This window comes from Lactuca serriola, chromosome 4 (assembly GCF_051521515.1).
Source record: "Lactuca serriola cultivar US96UC23 chromosome 4, Lser_US96UC23_V15, whole genome shotgun sequence".
Classification (NCBI taxonomy): domain Eukaryota; kingdom Viridiplantae; phylum Streptophyta; class Magnoliopsida; order Asterales; family Asteraceae; genus Lactuca; species Lactuca serriola.
In genome coordinates, this window is record NC_136411.1 from 138,810,187 (window position 1) to 138,834,310 (window position 24,124).

The window sequence follows — 24,124 nt, forward strand, 5'->3', positions numbered from 1 at the left end:
CAAACTTTGGTTTTGATTTTGTTGATTAGGTCAAGTTTGTCAGATTTGGGAACATATTGTAATAATTCAATAACAAAGTTTGAACTTTGATTTTCTTTTTTTCAACCTTTCTTTGAGAAATGTCAACTTTTTTGTTTTGACTTCTTGCCATTTTGACACTTTTGAGATTGATTCTTGGGACGAGGTGCTTCCACTCATTAAATCATTCAAATAATTCTTATAAGCCTGTTGGACTTGTTATTGAGAATACTTTTTCGATTGAAATTTCCTTCCTTTTCCTTCAAACCAATGATTAACATTTTTCATATCATTTTCCGCCTTTGAAAAAAGAAACATTCAACTTGTGTTTTGAATCAGGATTTTGAAAATGTGGACCATCAGGTTTAAATAGTATTTTTTCTTCAGAACATTTTTTGGTTTTTGAAAACTCGTTTACATAAAAGGTTTGTGTGTGTAACATTCATATTAGAGGTAAATTACATTTCCTACCCTTATGTGTGAGAATTGTTGCAAATTGCCCCATAGTGGCATTTTTGTAATTTTTAGGCGAGTGGCGCGTACGCTAAGCGTAGATTGAGTACGCACGACATACATGGAAGGATCCTAAATCCTAATTTTTAGGTTTTGGACCCTAGTTAAGCAACCTTAAGTCCCAAGTCCCCTTCCTCTCATCAACCCCCAACCCTCATTTCGTCCATAGCAGACCCTTATCTTTTTTGTGTTCATTTTGAGCTTGAAAGTGTGTGTTCTGGTGTCTTTGAAGGAAAGAGAAGGTTGAAGAACCACCTTGGAAGATTAAGGCCACTTAGATCAAAAAACAACTCACCTCTAATGTTAATTTTGAGGTATAAGGCTTTGAAGTTGATGATTATATCTCTAGATCTTGTTAGTTTTATAAGTTTATGCTTACTAGCCCCATAGTCTTGGTCCATTTGAGTATGAGTTAACCTTGACCAAATGAGTTGTCCTTTTGGACACCTTAGAGTGTTTTGAGTGATAAAAATGTGATATTGGGTCTTCCTTTCCCTCCATGCAATTGTTGAAATGTCTTAATGGGATAAGAAGCAAGGATTTTAGCTTTTCGACACTTTCTAGCCATGCAATACCATAAAGTTGTAGACTTTTATGGTTAAGGACGTTAGTTAAAGACTAGAGCGAGAGTATGGGAAAAATATTAAGGATTAATCTCATAATAAGTAGAAAAATGGGCCAAGCGCGTACGCTCGACATACCAAATGGTACGCTATGGGTACGTAGTCAACATGTTGTAATTTGTCAAAGTGTGAGTATGCCTTGCGTACAAGATGAGTATGCCCAGAGTACTTAGCTGAGTTGACTCAGTTGACTCTTTGACTTTTTGAATTTGACCAGGGTTTGACCAACTTAGACCTAATAGTTTTTTGGGTATTTTGATTAATATTTAAGTTTGGTCATGTTCCAATGAATAGGTGACCGGTTGACCTGATATTAAGAGTTGTGTTCTGTTCAACGATCTTTTCAGACTGAGAAGAGAGTTTTCCTTGCTGAACTTGTGGTTGAATGCACCAAATCCGACCAACTGGATTTGATATCATACTATCTTGATTGATGTAATGCTTAGTAATATGGTATATCTATATGATTACTTGATGATTAGTGATTCATGTTAGATTGGTAGATCTTTATAATTTCATGTATTGTTGGATATGTATTAGATGGTTAGATCTATAAGACTACCTATATTTGCTGGCTATTGATTCTTATGATATATGATGACGTGTTATGGTTGGTTAGGTTGAGGAAATCCTGATTTGTGCTTAAGTCCAAGATAGTTAGGGTGGTCCAGATAAACTGAAGGCCTGCGCGGCGGTCCAGTCAGGCTGAAGGCCTGAAGAACGGTCCAGATAGGATGTAGGCCTGACGCAATTTTCCAGTCATAATGAAGGCTTTGAGAGTGATTTAGACAATCTGTAGGCTCGGTGTGGCGGTCCAGTCAAGTTGAAGGCTCATGTATGCATGTTGTTTCTTGTATGGTTGTGTGCGATATTTTGAGAGAACTCACTAAGCTTTGGCTTACAGTTTAAGTTTATGTTTTAGGTACTTCAGAAGATCGTGGAAAGGCGAAGGCGTGATCATACACATCCTTCATTGATATTTATGGGAGATTTTAAAATGCACTGATCTTGGGAATATTTGTATTTGACACCTTATTTGATATGGTTCTGGTTGAAAACAATGGTTTCTTTTAAGTTAAAAATGAAAAATTTTATCGTTATTTTTGGGATGTTACAAGTTGGGATCATAGCCATGGTTTAAGATAATTGGATGAGAATTTGTGTGAATCCAAACTCAAACTAAGGTTCTGTTAAAGTTTTCAAAATAATTTTCAAAATAAATTCCAAAATAGTTTTCAAAATTCGTTTTCAAAGGTAACCACAGAAGGACGTGATGTATACGATTAGCCGGAGAAGAAAGTTTACCCCAAGTTACCCATACTATTATTTGCTTATAATAATCATGATAGAACTCCATGCTAGTGATCGGCTAGGGATCTTTAGGAATTTCATGTTAGAATTGTCTGATGTATGATGCCTAATATCCTAGGAGGACTTCTTGTTTAAATTTGACATCATTATTATAGTTGCTTAGTGTGTGCATCATAGTTCTATATAACTAAGATTTTATATCTTGAGATTGTTTGATTTGACCTTACCTCATGTTCCTTTTCTGGTTGTGGTCTTAAGGTAGAATCAATTATTCGAATGTCAATAGGATCTTGTATTACGTATAATTAGCATACACGAGTGGCTGCAGGTTTGGTGGAGCTTTCATGGATGAGTATATGTGTGAGCAGCTAACAAGATGAGGAATGTTTAGTCACTCTCGATAGAGTGAGGATATGATGGATGTATATCCTAGTTGTTGTACTTGTTTTGGGCAGTTTGTGTTGATCCTTGAGACAAATAAAGGTAGGTATGGAAGGTAGTATGTGCCCATACTACTGGAAGCACATGAACCATATCTATAGCAAGGACGTCACAAACCCAAAGGGTTTCGTTTGTCTATGGTAGTTACGATGGTATGAATTGTGACATTTCTAATATATTATGGTTTATTTTCAGTATGGTATTCACGAGGGGATCAGGGTACGGATCTGGAGTGGGTGGCCAAGATGGATCATGGTTAACTAATGATCAGATCTAAGAGATGATTGTCGTTGAGGTGGGTATTGGTATCTGGGGATCTATCCTAGAGTTATTTGGGTTTATTAAGATCTCTATGATTGAGCTCGTTGATGATCGCAATCCTACACTTTCTAAGGCTACTGATGCTGCAGCTACCGCGACTGTTGCTTCCATAGGGGTTTGAGGGGAGAGAGCTTTCCAGTACCGTGACTCCGATAATAAAAAACCCCCAAAGTTTAATGGGATCAAGGACCCTATTGTGGAAATGACCAGATGGTCAAGTGCGCCCTGAACCTTCTTCGGTTGGGGTGAAGGATTGGTGGAGATTGGTGAATGGTTCTTAGACTCCTGAGCAGAGGGTTATAGTGACTTGGGAGCAGTTCTTAGAGATGTTCCGTAAAAGGTCTGTTCCCCTGGTGGAGAGGGGGAGACTTTCTTAGGAGTACCTGGATCTGAGGTAGTCGACTAGGATGGTGACAAAGATCACCAAGATATTCACCAAGAGGGATTTGTTTTATCCTGAGTTCGATGCTTTGGAGCAGGATCAGATAACTTGATACTTAAGCATGCTCAAGATGAATATTGGATATTTTGTGTTTACCAGTGATATAACACCCTCGCTGAGCTCTAGGAGGCCGTGAGGAGGCGAGAGATTGAGATTAAGACGCAGACGAGAGAGCGTCGTCAGTCTCCTGTTTAGTCTCAACCTATGGTAAAGCGGACTAAACCCACTGATTTGTGATCACAAGGTCTGAGTGGTTGCACTTGTGGAAAGTGCAGTATGGTTCATGATGGGGTTTGCAAATCTTCTTCCACTGTTTATCACAAATGTGGAAAGGAGGGGCACTATGCGATGGATTGCCATCAACATGCCTGTTGAAACAAAAATTGACCCTATTCAGCTAAAAATAACCGCAAACTTTTTCCTTGATGATACCGTAGAGAAGATCGTACCGGAGACTGTTTTTGTCTTCTGTGACCCACATAGTAGAAGATGAACCGCATAGTGGAGCTATGCATGAATATCATTTAAGTTACTTTACTGACATTGCTTGTATTCCGTGTAACATCTAGTGAACCATTCATGGTCACCGTAGCCCGTCACTTTTAGATTATTTTACTCTTTGATGTAACTTTTGGGACTCTATAAATAGAGCTTCCCACTTCATGTAATACTTACCAATTTATCGATTCTCAACAATCCATCGATCACTTAATGTTTATCAATATCAGATTCTCCATCTCTATATCTTAAGTTATCATAACTGATAGTTAACCGAGTCCCTCTTCATTTGTGTTGTTCATCTTATACTAAATTGTTTTTGCATGCAAACCTTGTTACGATACAACCTTGTGTCTACTTGTTTACTGCTTATTGATATAAAGTTGTTGCTATTTATTTTCCTTACATTTCTGTAATCTAACTGTTATTATTGTTGAGCTAATAAGATCCACTGAGATTAACTTTAATTCCGCAACTCCAACGATTTGACCCGGTGGGTTATCTTTCATCCAAATATGTAGATGAGATTGTTGATGGTCTGCGGTTTCATTTGAGGGAATATCCTCTACGTCAGAGCACTCTTCGGGTCTGCTTGAAGAAGGTAGTTCTTCCTCATTTTCAGAGTAGCCCGCAGATGAATCTTGGACTGTCGGGGTTGGTTCTACGGTTGGTAATAGAAGTTACCCATGGATTGATGATGAGAGTTCCCCTTGAACCGTTGACGGTTCCCCCTAAACTAGTGACGTTTAGTGGGGCTTTATTCCCTGTTTGTTTGATATTTTCTTATGAGATTTATTGGTATATAAGACCTTTTAAATCAGAGTTTTGAGAGCAAAAACTTCGATTTTGAAAGGAATTAAAAGCCAACCACTTTGGCTTTAATACCAATTGTTGTAGCCCATTTTGACCATCGGTTTGTGTGGAATAAGAACATCTTTAGATTTAATGTTCATTAAAATATGAAGAACATAAAAGAGATGAGTGATTCCATGATTTTACTAGAAAGAGAGAAAAAAATATACATGAAGAACATGGGTTAGGAGAGATAACTCTCCTTTGGTGGGAGAGTTGCAAGTAAATATCATCATTGGTCCTAAAACAATGAAGCTCACAATTCCAATGATGATGGTACCACAATAGAAATCAGCTCTGCCCCATGTTTGGTCTTGATGATAATAATCTCGATTATGTTAACAACATCCTCCTTCCGACGAATTCATTATGGTTGTTGATGAAAAAGAATAAAGTGGATCTTAGAATTCCACTTCAAAGCCCAAGCAAAATAAGAAAAAGAAAATAGCCGTTTCCAGAAAAGAATTCCTCAACCTACAATACAAAAGCGACCAAATTTTGGCTTCTGTCAGCTCCAAAACATTGCAAAGCACCGAGACTCAAAAAACCACAATCAGTCCTTGATTGTGTTGAGATCTTGGAAACAAGAGAAAGAATGACTACAGAGAGGGTTCTTCTGCGGATCGAAATAGGCATCAGGAACCTCGACAATCGACGGACTGCAGACCACAAGGAATTCATGACAATGGCTGAAGACTTCATTAAGGAATTGAAAGAATTAAAAACATAGAAACCATCCAAGATATCGTAGAAACTCTCATCACCAACCTCAGCCACAAAATGTTTCTCATATAAAAGAAACCCTGTAGAGAACCAACTCATCCTCTGAATAAACCTCCAACCGCAAAAGTCAACAAAGAACGAACTCCACGGTCATCTCTTAAAACTTCAACTCCGCAGGTCTCATCTCTACAATCAACTTCTCCTCACTTGGAAGATGATATGTCTTCATATCATACTGATAACTCCCCTGCCACAACCCTAAGAAAACAAGACTGGATAGCTGCTAAGTTTTCGGATGAAATTTGGAAAGAACAAGGGTTTGACACTACGTTTGATGAAATCCTAATCAACTCATGGGTAAACCCAATCTGTAGACTTCTGGATGCTAATTACATTCCTCATCACACTTATGCAGAACCACCATCAGATCGTTATTGGGATATTTCAATTTCGACAAATTCCAAGTATTTCCTAGCCTTTCAGCCACTTGATCTCAGTATTCCTGATGATAGAAGACTACCCATGGAGTTTCAACGCTTGAACCTCTTCCATGCAAAACATGGTGGAAAGTTTGAGAACATCTGGTCCAACGATAGATCAGACGGGGTCAAGAATTACAAAGTTAGAAAATTCAGCAAATGTGAATTTTTCCAATATACCCTGACCTGCAAAGGAATTGAGTACATTAGAAGTAAATGAATCCCGAAGAGAGCATCTTTATAGCTCGAGTGTTTTAGCTGAAGACAGAAAAGTACCCGAAGATGAAAATTGCCTTCGAAAGGGCCTATGAATTCTTGAAGGCCTTGGAATGTCATTTTGGAAAAATCGATGATGAAATACATCTTGTCCTTGCCAACAAATTCGATTTTACTCCTTTCGAGCATGTGCCATCTATCACTAAAGGTTTTCAAGAAATGACCCTTGGTGCTAGAAGCTACCATGAGCTAGGGATTCTGTACAAAAAGAATCAAGATGGACCCAAGTACTTCATTCTGGTAACCACAATCCACCGCCTTACCAAGAAGCAACTAGATGTCACTGTGGCTTTGGTGCAACGATCAAAGCACACAAATGATGAAGTCAAGTACAAGATTAAAAGAAGGATCTAATCGGTCCCCAAATAGTGAAAAAACATCGAATTTAAATTAGAGTTTTGAGAAGGCATTTTATGAGCTTTAGTGCTACAACAAACCCGTACTTGTCGTAGGACTCATCTGCAGGCAACTCTTATATTGAGGGGGAACTACCTTCTTCAAGCAGACCCGAAGAGTCCTCTGATGTAGAGGATATTCCCTCAAATGCAGCCGCAGACCATCAACAATCTTTTTTACATATTTGGACGAAGGATAACCTACCGAGTCAAATCGTTGGCAACCCATCTTCAGGTATTCAAACTCTTTCCTATTATCTTTTAAATAACCACTGTCACTATGCATCATTCATGTCATCGGTCGAGCCCATAACCACAAAAGAAGCACTTATGGAGCCCGATTGGATCATTGCAATACAAGAGAAACTTGCTGAGTTTGAACATAATAAAGTTTGGAAATTGGTGCCAAAGCCAAAAGGCCACACGGTTGTCGGTACAAGATGGGTTTACAAGAACAAGTTAGATGAATCCGGTGTAGTAGTACAAAACAAAGCACGCTTAGTTGAAAAGGGGTATAGTAAACTTAAAGGTGTTTATTAATATGAAACATATGCACTAATTGCAAGGATGGAAGCCATATGTGATTTCTTAGCATATGCTGCTCCTAAAAACATCAAGGTTCATCAGATGGATGTGTAAAGTGCTTTTCTTAATGGCGAACTGAAAGAAGAAGTATATCTGCAACAACTCCTAGGCTTTGAAAGATCATAATTTCCGAATCACTGTTACAAGCTTGAGAAAGTGGTCTACGGATTAAAGCCCGCACGTAGAGCTTGGTATGAAACACTTTCAGAGTTTCTTGTCTCTTTAGGGTACAAAAGAGGTGTGATTGATCCCACTTTATTCAGACAAGCAAATGAAAAACATTTGATGCTTGTTCAAATCTATGTGGATGATATCATCTTTAGTTTAATGGATCAGGGAATGGTGGATAATTTGCAATGCTCATGACAAGGAAGTTTCAAATGAGCAAGAACAAAGATATTAATTTCTTTATAGGTCTTCAGGTTAAACAAGTTCCTCAAGTGATTTGTATCCATCAAGAAAGATACACCATTGAATTGTTAAAGAAGTTTTCAATGGATAATTGATCCTCGGAAAAGGTCCCTATGGCCTTTGGGCATAAAATCCCAGTTGACCCTACCGGAGAGTTAGTTGATCACAAGATATACCGAGGAATGATTTTGTGATTGATGTACCTTACTGCTAGTCGACCAAACATTGTGTTTGCTACAAGTTTATGTGCTAGATACCAATCAAATCCCAAAGTATCTCACTTGACCACAATCAAGCAGGTCTTCAGGTATCTAAACGAGACTAAAGCCCTGGGTATTTAGTACCCTGTGGACAACGACTTTAGTCTTCAAGCCTTCATAGATGCAGATCATGCTGAATGCAGACTCGATCAAAAGAGCATTTCGGATGGATGTCAGTTTTTGGGTGGAAGATTAGTTAGTTGGTCTTTAAGAAAGCAAAATTGTGTTTCATTGTCTACCATAGAGGCATAATTTGTGGCCACAACCAATTCTTGCTCCTAAGTCCTTTGGATGAAGACATGACTTTTGGAGTGCGGGTATAGAATGTTATGGGTGCCCATCTATTGTGATTCAGAGAGTGCAATAGCAATTTCTCAAAGGTAACATTGAACTTATTTTGAGCCAACTGATGAGGAAATAGTTGATGTTTTTACCAAAGCACTCGAATCCAAAAAAATGAATGGATTTTTGGAAATATTAGGGACGATGAACCTTGACCCGCAGTTCTTCTTGAAAGGATAGGTACCACAGACGTTATCAGGTCTCCGGGTGTGAGTAAACCGCTTCTTTTTCTTTTCAAACCTATACTCTTGAAGCATTATATTCACTATAGTATCTTTCTAGAATAACTGATATAGTATACATTTCATAATTTCTCTTTGGTATTTACTGAAGACATTTATGATATATATATATATATATATATATATATATATATATATATATATATATATATATATATATATATATATATACACTCCTCGGGTCTCTTTGTTTCCTTTATTTCTAACCTTTATGATCTAGTTTATATTTTATCTACCGCAAACGCATTAAATGAACCCGCAGACATCATCTAAAAAATGCTTTAATTGACAATGTGTGCTACTTAATGAAATTAAAAACATTCTTCAAACATTCATTTTGTTGCACATGATACTTCAGTCTCTTTTCAAATGATTTTCCTCACTCAGTCCTATTTTTGGATGAAAAGAAAGAAAACTTATTTGCCTTCTGTAAAATCCTTTTGCAAATCCTTTCCAATCACATCAAGCAACCATTGGGGTCTAACCCGTTCTACTTCCCTATTTTCTACAACAGATAAACCATTTCTCACCCACGTTTAATCGATGTGTCATCATGGGTCTGCAAAACAATAAATGCTCCTATTTTCTCGAAAAATATTTCTTTTTGATTTATTTTAAATTTAATCTGATAATGGTAAAAACCCAAATGTTTTTAACTTTAGCAGATGTAATTAAAGTAATATCAATACTTATTGAAATCCGGAGGTATAACCCCCCCCCCCCCCCCCTTTTCTTCTCAAGAGAGATTTTACACTTTCTACACTCTCATCAGACACACTTCATCTTCTTCACCTTCTTGCAAAAACATTTTTGAGCAAGTTCTTCAAACCTTGTCCTGCAACAATGGTGAAATCAGGCAAATCGAAGAAAAAGTCCAAAGCCTCAGGTTCAACACGACCAATCGGGTTAGAATCCACGATCGAATACCTAACTCCATCAATTGCAACCGGTAATTACAGAGGAATATTTGATGATCATCAATCATACAAGGAAGCTATCAAGCTCATGATCAAATTTCTTCCAACTTACCCACTATTTGGAGCTTTTAATTCCTTCACTGAAGCCATACCATAGGATGTTCTGTTTGAATGTGCATTTTATGCATTCAGACCTCATGACAAGCCTCAAGAAGTTCATCTTAATCTCATTGATGATTCTTTGGTGGTTTTGACCAAAGAAAAGTTCCTTGATGCAACTAACCAAATAGCGCTTCCTTCAACCAAGTTCTACTCTCCAACAAAAACAGACGTACTTTCTACTCTATACCAGATGGGGCACCAGGCGAAAATCAAAGGCGTAGGAGAATTCAAGAAGAGAAAATTTATTGTTGTTTGGAAATTTGTTTCTCATTTTGTGATTCGTTGTTTCTCATGTAGAAAAGGAGAGACAAATAATATGGGAAAGCAACTATTGGACATAGTTTGGAGTATCTTCACTGGTAATGCTGCCAACTATAGGTTAATCATTTGGGATGATTTTCTGCATTACATTTCCAAGGATTCCCTGAAGGAAGGCATGACATAACTCCCATTTGCTAGGTTCTGGTCATTATGCCTTGTGGGTCTTCACAAAGATGCTCATCTTAGCACGTGAAATGACACCAGTCTATCTTCTGATCACGATCTTAAAAGGTACAATCTTCCAAGGATCAATCTCTTTTTGGTCCCATTCGTCGTTTACCTATGTACATTGTTGAGAACATTGGACTTACTATCGTAGAGGTGGCTGATCATATTATGGGTACGAGTGATATTTCCCCATATCACTCTTCCCCGCCAAGGCCAAGTCAACATACCGCAGTCCAGGACCCATAGCCAAAACCAATAAGGGTTAAATCCCTTGCTATCTCAAGAAAAACTCCAATGAACATTGTCACTAAGAGAGATGGTCCCTAAAAGAAAAGAAATGCTAAGACCGTAGAGTGTAATCCTAAAGCTCAACCTTCCCTTTCCAAGGCTCCTGACCCCCTTATTAATGTTGTCGAGGACAACCGAGATAAGCATTCAGAATCCGCAAACATCTTTAGAAGGAAGAAGTTAAAGCTTACCCTAGTCACGTCCAAATGAAAACGAAGGCAAATGTCAAAGTCTCTCAAAAGACTCCCACAAAAATTCGAGTCACTACAAACTCACCTGGAAGAATCCCAACTCTCCACTCTAATACCAAGTGGATACATATGTGAATACTCGCCCTAAGGTCTCCAGGGCTTCACGATTGCACATTTTTACTACCAGGGAGTTGCACTCCATTTTTCTTCGTGTCGCACAAACAGATCAAACACTTGTTGCACCGTAGGGCACTTCTTTCAAAGCCCTAGCTGAAACAGATCCGAGGCCGTACTAGATTTTAAATCAAAGAGATTAAGGAAGCTCTGGAAGTCTTGTACCGCCTTCATTAAATTCAATCGGTTTACGCATGGTGAGCAAAAATGTGAAAGGATCCATGATCCCGAGGGACACATCGCGTGTAAAGGATTTGATAGTTATGCATCCGACAAGTCTTGCTCCAGATACCGCCCAAAAATTGTGTTTGGGCTACGGATGTTTGAAGACTTTAAAAGGGCTTTGCAAGTAAGTAAAACTCAACATAGTGAAGTAATAACAACAAAAGGAGGAATCCATTCTCCTTGTCGCCAAATATTGAGCCACCATGTTTAAACAATGCCAAGAAAGTGGATGACATTCTCACAATTCAACAACGGATGTTAGACATGGAAAACACTGTCCAGAAGACTCTAGATATGGGAAAAAATTTTGGTACCTCCAAGCCTCCTACAAACAATGAAGCTCATGATTCCAACGATGATGGCACCACAATCGAAATCAGCTCTGCCCTCATATTTTGTCTTGATGATGATAATCTTGATGATGTTTAACAGCCTCCGCCTTCTGACGACTTCATTATGGTTGTTGATGATGAAGAATCAAGTAGATCTTAGCATTCCACTTCAAAGCCCAAGAAAAAGAAGAAAAGGAAGATAGTCGTTTCCAGAAAAGAATTCATCGACCTACAAGCCAAAGTCGACCAAATCTTGGTTGATGTCATCTCCAAAACACTATAGAGCACTGAGACACAAAACACACAATCACTCCTTGATCGTTTTGAGATCTTGGACACAAGAGAAAGAATGACTACATAGAGGGTTCTTCTGCGGATCGAAATGGGCATCAGGAACCTCGACAATCGACAGACTGCTGACCACAAGGAATTCTTGTCAAAGGCTGAAGACTTCGTCAAGGAAGTAAAAGAATTAAAACTAGAGCTCCAACCAACCCTTCATACTCAAGAAAAAAATTCCAACGAGCCTGTTGATAAAACTCACACCGCATATGAATAAGGATTTGTAGTTCTCCAAGAAACAATTAAGGGATTGAGAAGATCACTCACTGCCAAATAGAGTGTTGATGAAATCCTCCATCTTATAAAGGAGATTTATTAACATATCGTCAATCCTTAGATCCCCAACAACCAGCAAGTATGTGCTCAAATGAAAACTCATTTTGATACCATGTTTCAAAAGATCGATGAATTAAAACACTTGATTGTGGAACAGATGGAGCGTGCTTCCCCAAAAGGGGGAATTAATCAGGGGAATCAAAATCAAAGCACAATTGAAACGGTTTATAAATCCTCCAAGTCATAAAATTAATCAAATAACCACTCTATCATTCCTCCTCAGGATCCACCTTCTCCAGTGCACCGCAGAGAGCCAACTCTTCCTCATAATCAACCACAAACCATAGTGGTCAACAAAGAACCAACTCCACAGTTATCTCCTAAAAATCTAACTCCTCAAGGTTCACCTTCTATAATTAACTTCTCCTCGCTTGGAAGATGAAATGTCTGCAGATCATACTGATGACTCCCCTGCTAGATGAAATGGGTTGTACTCATTATGCTCGAACTCAACATTTAAATCATCATTTAAATTCGACAAATCACCACCAAAAATATCATCATCATTACCAAATTCCTCATCATCATCATCACCCACATCTTCATCCTCATTGAAGTCACTCTGTATCTCAACATTTGTCATTTGATCATGTTCCTCTGCTACGATTGCGACAGGAGGAACGAGGTCTTCTTCTTTTTTAGAAGCAGTGATTACGTCATCTTTCGTCTCCATATGATCTGATGAGCTTTCGGTTGATGATGCATGACTAACTTCAACAAACTTTTTGAACTTTACCAATGGGAACATGCCCTGAAATATAAACTCCCATTTTCTATTTTGCTTCATAAGCCAAAAGGTATTTGAGCCAAGAGATTTGACATCAAGGGTTTCTCCTCTTCTTTCAATTTCTGGGTGCTTGATGTTTAGGATCAGTTACAAAAATCTTGGGTACATGAGAAACTTCTCCTTTTTCTCCCCTTCAACATTCCCCACCATTTCATTCAGAATGAATTTTGAGAAGTTGAATTCTAGACCCATAGCAAGAGCTGCGATTGCACCCGTATTCAGTAAGGAAATTTCATCAGCTCTAGCTCTCCGACTAGAAATGCAACTCATGAACACACGAGCTAAGAATCTCCTGTAGGGTGGTAGAAGCTTTTTGATGGTTGGAGGAAACACCCCTTCATAGACCATTTGTTCAATGATAGTTTTAGTTTGATCCATTGAAATATTAGTCGAAAAACCTGGTTGGTCATCAATTTACAGAACCTCTCGAATGATCTGTTCTGTCACAAAAATCTTCTTTCCTTTAACTGTTGCTTGTAGGGAAACATAATCATTTTCACCTCTTAGCACCATAGCATTGCTCCAGAATTCCTTGATTAAACCTTGATAGATCACAGGACTGGATGTGAGAGCATGAACGAGACAACACTTCTACAATCCATGAACAGTGGACTTAAAATCAATGTGGGTTGCAGGTGGATCAACGAAGAAAATAGCTAAGTTGTGAACATTAACAAATTTCAAGTCAGTCATTTCTTTGATCTGCATGAACCGAGCCAAGTGAGAAAACCAAATGATTTAAACAATTAAGATTAGGTTTTACTTATTAAACTACTTAATCAAGCAATAGTTTAGTATAATCTGCAGATTCCCATGTATATCTCCCTGCTCAACCTATCTGACCATCGTATTGTCAGGCTAAACGGATCTATCTAGGTCAAGATTTCTCAAGTCATTAGATTCCCTAAGTTCATCTGTACCTAGTCATGTCCATTAAATCTTTCATGCCTACCAGTTCATCGAACACAGAGCCTAGACCATTCAATTTTGTTACTTTACGTAAATTCAAATTTCCTGTTATCACCAAGTTGATATCACTTCCCAATACATCACCTACAAAAAAAATATTTCTAAAAAATTACACAGAAATAACACTATTTTTGGATTTTTGAGATTTTCTATTGTTTATTTAGTTTTTGGTTATTTCTCCCACTAAATTTCTGCATAAGAGAGAATGAAAATTTAAATGTGCAAATTTAAACTATCCTAAAACAAAAATCATTCATCAAAACGAATCATTTTCAAAAAGCCCACAAGCACATCAAATCGAGCTTTGTTAAATAGTTTTGTGAATAGATACGCCACATTATTAGCAGTGGGAACCTGGTCCAACCGAATGAGCGAACACTCAAAACAATCTCTGATAAAATGCACTTTGATGTCGATGTGCTTGGTTTTTGAGTGCTGGACTGGATTTTTAGCAATTTGAATTGCAGCTTCATTGTAACAAAAAATAGAGGTTTCTAGAAAATTCAAAATGTAACCCAACAGCTGATGTTGGATCCGTATGACTTGAGAACAACAGGCAGAAGCAGTGACATAATCCGCCTCTGCCGTTGAGGTTGAGACTGTATGCTGTTTCTTGCACCACCATGACACCAGCCGATCTCCTAGAAACTGACATCCCCCAGAAGTTGATTTCCTGTCAAGCTCACAACCTCCATAATTACTGTCAGCAAAAGCATATATATCTAATTCAGAATTTTTCGGGTACCAAAGACCTAATTTTAGGCTGCTTTTGAGATACCGAGAAATTCTTTTGACGTCAATCAAATGGGAGAGTTTAGGATTAACCTGATAACGTGCATACTGACAGACCGCGAACATGATGTCAGGCCTGCTCGCTCTCGGAAACATCAGTAATCCGATCATCGATCTATATTCAGTTGGATCTACGGATGCGCCTTCAGGATCTGGAGTCAACAGGGCTCGCTCGGTCATCGGCGTCAAGGTAGGTATTGCGTCTCTAAACCTGAACTTCTCTAGCATATCATCAACATACATAGCTTGATGGAGCAGGATTCTGGTTGAATCTTGTTTGACCTAAAGCCCCAAAATCATGGTCATATTTCCCAGAGAACTCATCTCGAACCTCTTCTTCATCACGGCTTCGAACTCCTTGCAAAGTTGTGGACTCGTTGACCCAAATATAATGTCATCGACTTATATTTGCATAAGAATCTGATCGACACCAACATGCTTAATGAACAGGGTTTGATTGATTATTCCCCGTGTATATCAATGCTCGATCAAGTGCTTAGTAAGAGTTCCATACCACGCCCTTGGGGCTTGATGTAACCCATATAAAGCGTTGTCCAACTTGTAGACATGATTCGGATACTTTGAGTTGACAAACCTAGGAGGTTGATCAACGTAGATTTCTTCCTTCATAGCGTCGTACAGGAAGGCAGTCTTGACGTCCATCTGGTAAAACGTGAAGTTCATGTAAGAAGCATACACGAGGAAAATGCGAATAGACTCCAAGCGAGCAACCAATGCATAAACTTCGGTGTAGTCGAGACCCTCTATTTGATGGAATCCATGGATAACCAATCACACCTTATTTCATACAATAACCCATGAATCATCTTGCTTGTTTCGATAAACCCAACGTGTGTCAAGGGACTTCTTGCCTTTAGGTGATTCAACCAATTTCCAAACGCCCAACTTTTCGAACTGATTCAGTTCTTCATGCATAGCATCAACCCAACTGGGCCCATTCAGCGCCATATCAACATTCTTTGGATCTATTTGAGAGATGAAGCAAGAATAGGTACATGTGTTGACGTATCCACTCTGACCTCGCGTTTTAACAGCGTCTCCCAGCTGACCGATGATGTTTTCGATCGGGTGATCATGTTGAATTCTGGTGGCAAGCTCCTGGCTGATGTCATTGAGCTTTACGGGAAGGTTCTTGATGTTGATGTGTTCGTCATATGCTGTATCAGACGCCTCAGATGATATGAAATCATTAGAACTGCTTGCCACATACTCATTAGCAAACGGTTCAGGAGAGAGTAACTCCATGAAAGTCTGAGTTGCAGGGGAAGTGTCTCTGGTCATGAAGTCTCTTTATGCAGGTAAAAGAGGAGTGGCTTCAGCATCGGGATCAATTCTTTTGCATGGCGAACCGGGGGAAGTACTTGTAACAACTTCATCCACTATAGGAGTTGTAAAAGGAAACAATGGTGGTCTGTACACAACATCTTCTTCTTCATCTTCAATAACTTCCTTCGAACCGGAGCAGGAACTAGGCAAATCATTTGAAGACACATTGAATGATTTGAAAAGAGATGTGTAATCAAATAACCAATCAAGACCGACTCGGGCCTTCGTCTCGTTCTCCTCCAACCAACGCACATCATCGGATTCCACAATTTGCATTGTTTTCTTGTTGTAGACCCTATATGCCATGCGATCAACATAACCCACAAAATGACAATCATCAGTCTTGGCATTAAACTTGGGGTTGGATTCCAAATGATGTAGGGTGCAAGGACAGCCAATGATACGGAAATGACTAACAGATGGCTTGTGGCCGTAGAGAATCTCATACGGGATCTTCATTTGATCTTCGTTGATCAGGACACGATTTTGAACATAGCATGCCGTGTTGATCGCCTTGGCCCAAAAGAAAATCGGGAGTTTAGAGTCACATAACATCGTCCTTGCAGCATCTTGTAGTTTTTCAATTTCGCCGCTCAGTAACACCATCTTGTAGCTGTCCGGTTCCGTCCCGTTGTTAATTATGAGTACCTTCACTCGGTGATTGGTCTGGTTCCCTATCATTATAACAAACTTCTTAATTAGGTCAGTAATCCTAGCCTTGTTAGACAAGAAGAAGACCCACGTAAACCGCGAGAAATAAGCTATCACTACCAAGCAGTATGAATTTATGTTGATGTTGAGGACGTTGAAGGGGCCAAATAAGTCCATATGCAACAACTAGAGGACCTGGTTGATCGAATTAATCTGTTTTAGCAAGTGTGGCTTTCTGTGAGGTTTTCCTTGAGCGCAAGCCACACATTTTCAAACGTAATGAAATCCTTGACATGAAGCCTTTAGACCATTTCATTCATTGCAAGTCGATTCAGGTTCTTTGCATTAACATGTCTGAGCCGATGATGACACAACATGTCATTGTGTTTGGAGAGCTTTGAGAAGAGACGGGTGACTTATTCAAGAAGATCGTTGTTCATGTCAATGATATATGCATTGTCGTCTCGTTTCGATTTCACGAGAATCGTTTTATTTGGTATGAAAATTCCTGGCTTCAAAATTATACATTCTTTATCGGTGAAATGCGTCGAGTAGCCCTTGTCACAAATTTGAGAGACACTCAACAAACTGTGCTTCAACTCGGGTGCGTAGTTGACGTTCTCGAAGCTCAGCACTCCATTGGAAATTGTTCTACTTTGAGTGATCTTTCCTCCATCCCCTCCCGCAAAGGAAACACATCCCCCATTAAAATTTTGAATGATGTGCAACTGGGATATGTCTCCTGTCATGTGCCGGGAACAACCGCTGTCAACATACCATGGTCTGGCGACATTCCTCCGCAGCTGTTCCTGCACAATGAGCGAGATCAATTAGATTTGGGGACCCAGTTCATTACAACCTTGGGTTTACACTTGATATTCAAATATTTATCTTTTTTATTTTTAAATTTTGAATTACAATCAGATGCACCGTTAGAAGATGACAATGATTGGACAAGTGTAGATTTGGGCACCCACTGATAATTTGGTTTTGAAGAATTCACAGGTGATTTTGAAACATTTTTATTTTGCTTTGGGCGTTTAGATTTTCTGCTAGAATTAGTCGAAGATCCAGACACACTTTTTGATGAAATCGACCTTGTCTTGGTGGCATTCGATTTCAGCAAAAGCACCTGTGGCTAGTTTAGTAAAAACTTGTTTGTTTGTTTTAAGATCATCCCTTTTCTTATCATTATTAACTTTCTGATCATTGTCACAAAGACGATATTTCGACGACTTTCTCATTAGAGACCTTCCTCGAGACTCGTTTTCTCTTCTCGGAGTTGAAAAATGTCCAAATTCCCTATTAGGACAGTTGAGAGCAATGTGGCCGGCAGTACCATAGATGAGACATATTTGCTTTTTTTCATTAGAACTAGTAATGCCTTTATCAGATTTTGTGCTCTTTTTGTCTCTTCTAACTTTCCCACACGTGCAAGTGTAGGAGTCAGATTGTGTGATAGGTGTAGAAGGTGTGGATGTGGTAGTGTCAGATTCAACAGATTTAACAAAGACAACACCACATTTATCAGAAACATTAGAGTTTGACACCAAATCATCACAAATCAAATCAGTTTTAACACACACGGACTCATCACTATTCAAAATAGGAACACCAAATTTTGACACAAAATTATTATTAGACTCAATATTTTCATCCTCCTGCTTTCCCTGACTAACTGACAAATCTGCAGAGGAAGTAGAAATGTTAGTATCTAACTCCCTAGTACTACTTTCTGTTATCTGATCAGCAGCTGGTTTACCATAAACCATAGATGGCTCTCGATCAATCTCCTCCAGGGTCAAAGGTTTAGCAGTGTAATTCTGATTGAATGGGGAAGGGACACTCTCATAACCTATTCCTACTTGCTTTTGGTCCTTCCACTTCATTTTTTTTCAATTATTGTTGCCACTTTCTTACTTGACACATCAAATTTTTTAAAGTTAAAATCAGCATTTTCAAAACATATCTTCAATGTGTTAAGTTCCTCAGTAACAACAGCAAGTTCTTTCTCAAGGTATTTATAGCAAACACACTTGTTGCTATAATCATTTTGCAATTTTCTAAAATCCTTAGTCTTGGCCTCTAACTGTTCTTGTAATGGTTTATGGCCTTTCCTACGGGTGTATCACTCATACCTAAGTTCCTCGTTCTCTCTCTTTACTAATTCAAATTTCTCACGTAAAAATTTGATTGTGTTAACACAAGTTTGAGAACAAGAAATTTCACTGACCTCTGGCTTTGCAGGCTCTGGAGTGTTCTGCACCATAAACACGAATTGTACTTCCATCATCTCCGCCTTTGGGTCCACGCCAGCTTCTCCTTCTAGAATGTCATTGATCTTGGCAAGATGCGCATTTTCACATCCTGAAATATTCAGGGCCCTTATCTGGTCTTCCTAGTCAAACGTCTGAGCCACCATAGCAAGATTAGCGGTTTGGTTGTTGATGGTAGCTCCCCTACTGCTTCTTACGGGCACTATTGTTCTTTCGATATTCTCCCTCCTGTCTGGCTTCGGGCCATCTCTAGCAAAATGACCAGGCTCATGGCAGTTGAAGTATCTAAGTTTGCCCTTATTAAAGCCAACTTTCTTTTCAACATTCATTCCCTAATTTTTTTTGCCAATCTTCTTGGAGAACTGCTTTGCTCTAAACACGACCATAATAATTTGACATGTAATATCCAACTCTTCAACATCCTTTGGATGGATTTGATCCAAGTCAAAAAAGGTTAGTTGTGGAGGTAGCTCGCCAGCCACAAAAGCATTGTCGCAGTTGACAAGGCCAGTAGCCAAAGCCATGTTTTCATCACTTTCTTTGGGAATAGGAGTTGGAGCAAATGCTTTTGAAGAGGATGCATCTTGCGGATAAGACATTGACGATTGGACATTTCGCATGGGTGGAGTGACATAAGATGGTGGTTGAGAAGCAACATACGGTTGAACTTGTGGGGTTGTGAAGGATGAAAATGCACAGTTAGATTGAATCCCGAGGTTGACAGTTGAGTATGAATTCACGTCATTAATCTCTCTTTGCTTGTTGTCAATATCACATGCTTTGATAATGGCTATTGTTTCAGCCAGATTGAGACGGTTAAGATCTTTTATTTTCTTGATGACAACAACATTCAAATCCCATGCCTTTGGAAGAGAATTCAATAGTTTCTTGTTGATTTGAGATCTTGTCAATGAAATCCCAGCAAAACACATTTCAGTGGTCAATGTGATGAATCGTTGAAGTTCAGCTTCCAGAGTTTCTCCAAGAATGTAGTTAAAAATATTGAATTTTTGCCTGAGCATATCCTGGCGACTTTGTTTCATGTCCTCATTGCCTTCATAAACCTCGATTAGTGCTTCCCATAGAGCTTTTGCAGAAGTATACTCTCAGAAACCCTGAGCAATCTCTGGTGATAGAGCCATAGTGAGTGTGGCAAGTGCTTTCTCTTGCTGTTCAACTCTATCAAAATCTTCTTCAGAATAGTCTTCAATATTCTTATCAATAATTGTTCCATTTGGTAGGGTTGTGGTGATTTGGATGGGTCCTTTTAAGACACTTCTCCAGACTTTGAAGTCTTTAATTTTTGTGTATTTCTCCATTCGGTATTTCTATTCTTGGAAGCCCTCAGCAGATAGCAGTCTTGGAATGCGTGTACTTGTTCCCACAATGGAGTCAAGTTCTTGATGAATGGTGCTTTGAGATTCCATTGTTTTTGTTTTTCATGTTTTTTTTATTTTCCTAAACAACCAAACTAACAAAGAAATACAATTGAAATTGTTCAATGACGAAAGGGGTTTACGGCCGTATATGGATCACGACCGTACACTCTTCACGGCCGTATACAGCAATATTATTGATGGGCCGCAAACACGTCTGGTACACCTTATTGATGGGCCGCAAACACGTCTGGTACACCTTGAACAACAAAGAAGAAGAAAGAATTAATCAAGCAATGCACACGTATTATTGATGGGCCGCAAACACGTCTGGTACACCTTGAAGACACACACACACACACACACCGTGCACTCTATCTAACAACGTCACTGACACACACCTATTTATAGGGGCAGACAAACTGCAAACTAGGTTCATGGCCGTGAACACCTACACAACCGTCAACACACACAACGAACAAAACCAAACCCTACCATTTCCTATACATAAAGAGCCTAGCCCAAACCACATAAATATGACCTCTCAATTCATATGGACAATAACATGTTGGTAAAGCAAAGAGACATTTACAATAATACAACTAAGTGTCTATATGGAAAATTGACTAACTTTTATCATCCATTAGATATATGAGAGGAATAACGTAGGAATCTACTCCTATTTATTACTTTCAAGTGAGATCTAGTGCATGAGGCTACTTTTGACTTAGAAAGTAAAGTAGCTAATTATGATACTATTCCTAATGATTAATATGCATATTGTGTTGTGAATAGTAATGATTGTTGGAGTGCTGATGAACTTGTTGATATTATAAATGAGACTTTAACCAAAAATGAACAAATCAAAATTTTAAACGAGACTAATAATTCGACACAAAGTACTAAACAAAATTTTGCTAATACCGAAGATGATTCTCACAAGATCAATGAAATTTAGGAAGAGGAATGTGTTGATTGCGCAAAAATGTCTTTCATTAATGTCACTTCATTAGCTAAAGGCAAAGAGAATGTTTATTCGACAACCAAGCTAAAAAATGATTCATCTTCGATAACCAACACTCTTGATTCTCAAAAGGATTTTGTTATTGTCGATATCATAATGAACAATGAAAGTGACAGTGATGATGATACGACTTAAAAAAACAAATTACATGTGTTGTTGAAGCTCAAGTGTATACGGATTCTAAGAAATACACATAAATGTTGAAAAAAAAGGAAAACATTTTTTTTGAACAAAATTCGGTTCTATATCCCACATATACGAAAGGACATCCAAATAAAGTTTTAGTAACTAAAGGAAATAAGGACAAAGTTCATCATGAATTAAATAAATTGTTAAAGGAAAATAATTCCAAAGTGACTAATGAATGATTTTATTCTAACAAAATTGTGATTGAAAATGTTTTAAATCAAACGTCCAAAGTTTTTCAATGTCAAAAGAGTCAAGAATTGTTTTACAAAGAGAATAAAAGGAAAGAAATGGAGTTTGGTTTGTGAAAACCACAAAGCCTGATGTCGCAGGCAAAAATGAGGAAAATTGTGAGAAGTTTTTACCTAATGATTTAAACAATCAAAAGGAAAAGACTCAATCTTTCAAAAAGGGTGAAGAAAAATATGTTTTAAAGAAGCTATTTCCATAACAAAAGCTCAAAAGAAAGCTTATTGGAAGAAAAGAAAAGATTCTCAAAAGGAAAATAACTTAAAACAAAAATCATCATAATGTCCAGAAAAGAAGTTTTCTAAAACATCCAAAAGTCATATTACAAATGAACCTTCAAAAGTTATTCCAAAAGTGGTTAACAAGAAGGTTGGATAAATCTCAATATAATTTTTCACACAAGACAAATGGTTTTCAAAGAGTGAAAACAAAACCACAAAATAGTCTTCAGAACTATGTACAAAGGAGTTTTTCACAAAACCAAAGAAATTTACAAAAAGAATTTCATTTTCGAAATAAAACTCGATATGAAAACTGCTTTCAGCAAAACTCAGAATGTAACATTCAAAAATCATGATAAATTTTTTCATTTTTAACTTAAAAGAAACCATTGTTTTCAACCAAAACCATATCAAATCAAGTGTCAAATACAAATATTCCTAAGATCAGTGTATCATAATATCTCCTAAAAGATATCATCGAAGGATGTGTACGATCATCCAAAGTACTTGAAACATAAACTTAAATGGTAAGACAAAGCTTAGTGAGTTCCCCAAAATAACACACACAACCATATGGATGACAACATGCATACATGTGCCTTCAGCCTGACTGGACCATTTCACCAGGCCAACATACTATGTGGACCGCTCTTAGAGCCTTCAATATGATTGGATGGATGCACCGAGCCTACAAAATATCATGACCGCTCTCAGCGCCTTCAGCCTGACTGGACCGCCTTGCAATCCTTTATTGTATCCAGACCGCCCTGGGTATCTTGGCCTTCAGCATAATATAGGACTGCCTCAACCCAACCAACCATAACATATCATCATATATCATAACAATCCATAGCCAGCAAATACATGTAGTCCTATAGATTTTACCAGTCTAACACATACCCAACAATACAGGTAATCGTATAGATCTACCAATCTAACACGAAGCAGTAATCATTAGGTACTCATACAGAACTACTATATACTAAGTATAACATAATTCAAGATACCAGGACATCAAATCCAGTGGGTTGGCCTTGGTGCCGTCGACCCACAAGTACAGTGAGGAAAACACACCTCTCAGTCTGAAAAGATCGTTGAACTAAACACAGCTCCAAATATCAGCTCAACCGGGCACATATTCATTGGAACATGACCAAACATAACTTATAATCAAAATACCCTTAGGTCAAAGATGGTCAAACCCTGGTCAAAATCAAAAAGCTAAAGAGTCAACCGAGTCAACTCAGCTTAGTACGTTGCATCTACTTCGCATGTACATGACGCACACTCACGCTTTGTCCCATTACAGGATGTTGACTATGTACGTACACTATACCATTCAGTACGCCGAGTGTACGCACCTAGCCCCTTTTCCTAGTTATTAAGAGCTTAATCCCTAAGCTCTTTTTCCGATATTCCAAATCTAGTCTTCAAATAACGTACTTAACCATAAAATCTCCAACTTTATGGTATTCCATGGCTAGAAAGTGTGCAAAGGCTAAAACCCTAGCTTATTATCCCATTAAGACATTTCAACAGTTGTATGGAAGGAAAGGAAGACCCAAGATGACATTTTTATCACTCAAAATACTCTAGCATGTCCACAAGGACAACTGATTGGTCTAGGTTAGCTCATACACAAATCAACCAAGACTATCGAGTTAATAAGCATAAACTTCCAAAACTAACAAGATCTAGAGATATAATCATAAAGTTTTGAGCTTTATACCTCAAAAATGAACCTTGGAGGTGAGGTGCTTCTGGATCTAAAAGTCCTTAATCTTCCAAGGTGATTCTTCAACCTTCCCTTTGCTTCAAATACACCAAAACACACACTTTCAAGCACAAAATGGACATACCAGAGATTAGTGTTTGATATGGACGAAAAAGGGTTGGGGCTAATGAGAGGAAGGGGACTTAGGACTTAATGATGCTTAAAAATGGTCCAAACCCTCAAAATTAGGTTTTTGGATCCTTCCATGTAGGCCATGCGTACTTAATGTATGCCCAACATACGCACCCGTTGCCTAATACATACAAAAATGCCACTATGGGCTA